Source organism: Poecilia formosa, unplaced genomic scaffold (assembly GCF_000485575.1).
Source record: "Poecilia formosa unplaced genomic scaffold, Poecilia_formosa-5.1.2 Scaffold2458, whole genome shotgun sequence".
Classification (NCBI taxonomy): domain Eukaryota; kingdom Metazoa; phylum Chordata; class Actinopteri; order Cyprinodontiformes; family Poeciliidae; genus Poecilia; species Poecilia formosa.
This window is the reverse complement of record NW_006802397.1, coordinates 2,808-7,691: the sequence shown is the minus strand read 5'-3', so window position 1 is coordinate 7,691 and position 4,884 is coordinate 2,808. Positions and strand designations below refer to the sequence as shown.

At 33.7% G+C, this 4,884-nt stretch overlaps 1 long non-coding RNA gene across 1 annotated transcript; it reads left to right on the top strand.

The window, feature by feature from the left end:
• The first annotated feature begins 1,361 nt into the window (after positions 1–1,361).
• On the top strand, positions 1,362–3,448 carry LOC103133260 (uncharacterized). Its single transcript, XR_001661244.1, has 3 exons — positions 1,362–2,338; positions 2,943–3,193; positions 3,277–3,448. It is a non-coding gene; the product is annotated as an uncharacterized LOC103133260 (long non-coding RNA).
• The last annotated feature ends 1,436 nt before the right edge of the window (positions 3,449–4,884 follow it).

Here is a 4,884-nt window from a genome sequence, read left to right as displayed (position 1 = left end):
GCTGCTCGGGCCTAATTACTTTTCCCAGGGAGCAGAAGGAGAGCAACATGGCTGACATGATGGAGAACGATGAGGAGAACCATCAGAACAACAGGATCTCCTTCAGGAGGAACCAGCTACCAGCTGAGATGGCAGAGCTCCATGGAGAATTGAGACAAACAAAAGAAAAATAAAAAGTTGTTGTGTCTCGGTGAACAAAGTCTCTTTATTTCTGCTTACTCCACACACTATTGTATATACTGTAGTTTATATAACATCATATAAACTACTGTAACCCTAACCCTACAACCCTCCCAAAATGTGAGGAGCTTCAGCCAGAGTGAAAATAACATATTATAGAAATATTTCATTGAACTTAACATTATAGATTACCAATGAAGGTATCCAAAACTGAATACATTATTCAGCAAACCAAACATTTTGACATTAATATCAGGGTTGCAATTAACAAGAACCCAAAATACAAATCATGTTTGTTAGTTTCTAGTTTATACATCATCATTCTATCCACTCACTGTTTATCTGTCTTCCTGGAGAATCTTCAGCATGTTGGGCTCTGACTCGTAGCATCTTTATAGCTAGAAAGTGAGAAAATGTATCCAAAACCTGTAACCTTAATTAGTGATAACTAAGACTGAGTTTAAACTTTTAATTCTTAGTGTCCAAAATGTGAAAACATGGAACTAGAACCAGTCAGATTAGAAGGAATAAAGCTTCTAATAAAAGGGGCATTAGTGGCCCTGGGGCCCTAAGCGGCCTAAGCTACCCTGCTTCTGACATTTATGTTTTTACTGTAGAACCTCTGTCACTGAACTGTCAATGTTTGATGTTTTGAGGCATGAACAAAATATTAATTACTTTGTTAAAGACTGTTACAGTAAGTTATACTACAAGGATTGTTTATTCATTTATTTATTGCCATTTTAACAAAATAAAATATTATTAAGGCACTTAATGAGGAATACTTTGTTGGCATAAAGTAATCATGTATGTCAACACTGAAAGTATTTTATTAAAATATAATTAGCCACTATTGACAAAGTACTTACAAATATTATTGAAATGTATTTATTTTTGATGGAAGGTTGACTAAAATATACACATAATCTATTTGAAAATTACCAGAAGTACAACTTCAGAAAAGTATTGTTTGTATATATTTGTAATATATATTTAAAATGTACATTTATTTAAAATATAAAGTTTTACAAAGACATGCAAAGTGTATTTTTAAAAGGATTATCCAAAGTATAATTTTAGTAATATATTTAATTAGATTTTAAAGTATAGTTTTGAAAAAAATATACTTTTAGAAAGTATACCAAAATACACTTCTAAAACCAGTATGAGAAGCATGTTTTTAAAGATGTATTTATTTTACATTTTTAATATAATCATAAGAATCCACCTGAGAGCATACTAAAATGTAGTTTTAAAAAACACAACATATTTAAAATATACTTAAATGTATAATTTTTTTTCACCAGGTAATAGTGCCAGGGATATAGAAAATATGTTTAGTCTGTTTCTTGAACTCAGTGTACAGAAGATTTTCAACAGCATTCATTGGACAAAAAATTGGGTTGCATTAGTATGAACTTAATTTTGCTGTTAATCCAGGCTGCATTATGGGACTGGGAATCATTAATAAAGCAAAAAAAAAAAAAAAAAAAAAAAAATCCCCTTGATTTTTGGAGATGGAGTTCTCAAACTCAAAGCAAAGACCATGGGCTGTAGCACTTTAGCTTAAATAAATACAAATAAAACCACTGTCAAACTTGAGTGTGTAAGGACTTATTTCCTTTACCGCTCTTTGCAACATGTCTACTCATATCTGAAATATGAGTAGACAGACGCATATTTCCAACACAAGCACCAAACTCACATGTTTAGCGGTTTATTCAGGCTTAATTTTTTCCTCTGGTTCTTTTGCTTTAATTCTCTTCTCACTGTTTAGAATTTACAAACACTGCAAGCAAAAGAAGAGGTTCAACAGTATAGCGATAGGCCTTCTCATAAAATTCACAATCCATACACATTCTGTACCATTACTCTTTGTAATTAGTCAACTAATAAATGCCACCTTACTGACATAGTCCTGATATTTACTTTATTTTTATTGTCTGCATCTGGTGAAAGCTGTCTCCCTTTCTCTTCACTATTCCTCTTGAGCTCCACCTGAGTTCCTGCAATGGCCACAGTCAGTGTCCAGACCAGCAGGGGGCAGTGCTGTATTCACCTGTGTTGCTCAGGGTGTCCCTGATCCCCATCTAATTTGGCTGAAGAATGGCAAAGTCTTAATATCAGGACAAACTGTCAAGCTGACAAATAACAACAGGTAAGGAGATGGGGGCTGATGTGTGTACATTATTTACTGTTTTATTCAAGTTTTAGTAGTTTTATGGATCTTTGCATTGGATCAGTTCTCAACCGAGAGGCAAATCCAGCATTCAAAGACCTGGCAAAAATAAAATAGAAAAAGCATTTTCACAATAATAAGTGTTTTTTTTTTGTTTTTGTTTTTTTAAGTTAGCCGAATATAGTTTTTTAAATCCCATGACATATAAGCCTACATTAGTTTAAAGAAATGTATGAAGATAGAGTCATATATCATTTTAAAATTTTCCATAATATGTTATGTCTTAATGGACAACACTGCTTTTGGATAACTGCCTGTTTCAGTTTTGTTTTTGTTTTTTTTATGCTTTCTTATGCATACATAACTGCAATGAGATGCATTCTTTTTTGATGAAAAAGTAAAAGACGCAGTGGGAGGGGTCACAAACTCCATCTAACTCATTTTAAAATACATAGTATCAAATACATATAGTACCATATATATATATATATAAAATCAAATATTGTTGCTATAGTACATAATGCATAGTACAGCATTATGTACTATGCTGTACAGAAATAAATGCATGCATGTTGTTTTGCAGTACTTTAGCTCTGACCCATATAAGCTCAGATGATGAGGCTATCTACCAGTGCATCGCAGAGAATAGTGCTGGTACTAACCAGGCAAGTGCCCGTCTAGCTGTGGCCCAAGCTGAAGACCTGCCTGCTGCCCCCCAAGGCCTCATGGCGAGTGCTTTGTCCATCAACACCCTGCAAATAACATGGAGTAATCCACCCATCAGCATTGCTGATGACATCATCGGATATGTCTTACACATCCGCAAACTGGGTGGTGAGTGCAAACGCAAAATTTGTGAAGCCTGAGTCTAAGTAGGAGCATGTTTACAAATCTGCAACTTTATCATTTTTATTTAGAACCTGATCATATGGAACTGCAGGAGGCCATAAGCAAGGACACTTTTCAGCATGATGCAACCAACCTGGAACCTAGCACAACCTACTCTCTCTACCTGAAAGCCTATTCTTCCTTGGGGGCAAGCCAGCAGTCCAACAGTGTAATTAAAACAACACTTGGCAGTGGTAAGAGCAAGGAGCTTTGATGAAGTTATATTGTAAGTCATACTGATTGTACACCTATAAAAAAATTCTGCTCTATCTACTTAAAAAATAATTCATCTATTTGCATAATTTATCTATGTTGATTAAGGAAGACTGCTCTTTGTTATAGTACTTACTTATTTCTTTACATGATATAAAATCCAAGTGAAGTGAACACAATTTTGTTAAGTAGATGAAGCAAAACTAAACTTTGCTTAATTAAATTTGCAAGTATACTATACAATAGTTCATTTTACTTAAATTTTTTTTTTTTGCAAAATTATTGCCTCACAAAAAAAAATCATATTTTTAAAACATATTACTTGATTGAAACACTTCCTGGCTCCTGCCTGCTTTTTGTTTGTTTCTCTGCTCAAACTTTGACAGAAAACATGGAAAGCAGTAATAGTTTGTTCTATTACTGCTTAATAGAACAAACTATTGTTCTATTAAGCAATAGTTTGCTTAATAGAGGCTATGCCATGAAAATAAGAATACAACTCATGGTGAAGTTTCATTGTATGCAAATGTAAATGCATGAAACTACACAATAAGCACTCTACTGCTCTGAAAGTAGACTGCATAGTAGAAGTTTTGCAGTCTATGTTTTTGCCTTAAACATCTTAAAACAAATATTTGTGACAAATTAAAAAGTGGTTTAATCAGTTCTTGCTGATGGTTGCACAATGCATTGTGGAATACCTTGATGGCCAATCCCTACTGTCACATATAAACCTATGTGCTAAAAAAAATATTGCAAGATATGAAAACAAATGAAGTGTGTAACTTCAAATGTTGAACAAAGTTGGAAGTTGTTGCAACTCCATCTGAGATCTTCTTCTTGCAGGTTTTGCATGTTGCACTCTGTTTTTGTTGCATACTTCATAATTGATTTACCCAAAAGAAATTACTTGTGGGAGCATATCTGCTTTGAGCGTTTTCCCGACCCCATCTACAAAGTGTTTTGTTTTTTAAAATCTTGTTAATTTTATTGTTTGTGCTGTAGCTTACACACACGCATAGAGTGTGGAAAAACAGAGGGACAGTCAAAATCTGTTAATGATTAATTAGTGAAATGAATTAATGGGGCCCACTTCATAAGTAATGTGATTTTAGGTAAAATATCAAGTCTTTTAAATGGGTTCAAGTCCAATTCAAGTCCCACGTTATTGGTGTCAAAGTTAAGTTCAAGTCTCTGAAAATTTTTTCAAGTCAAGTCTAAAGTCTTAATATTAATGACTCGAGTCTGACTCCAAGTCATGTGACTTAAGTCCCTACCTCTGGTCATTAGGGCATTTGATTTTTCAACACAGAAATCAGTTGTACAAATGTTCAAAACTTTCTCTTCAGTTTGCAGGTTTACTTGACCAGAAATGGAGTAACATCTGGAGATGTCCTGAATGTTAAGCATTCATTTTTAAGTAG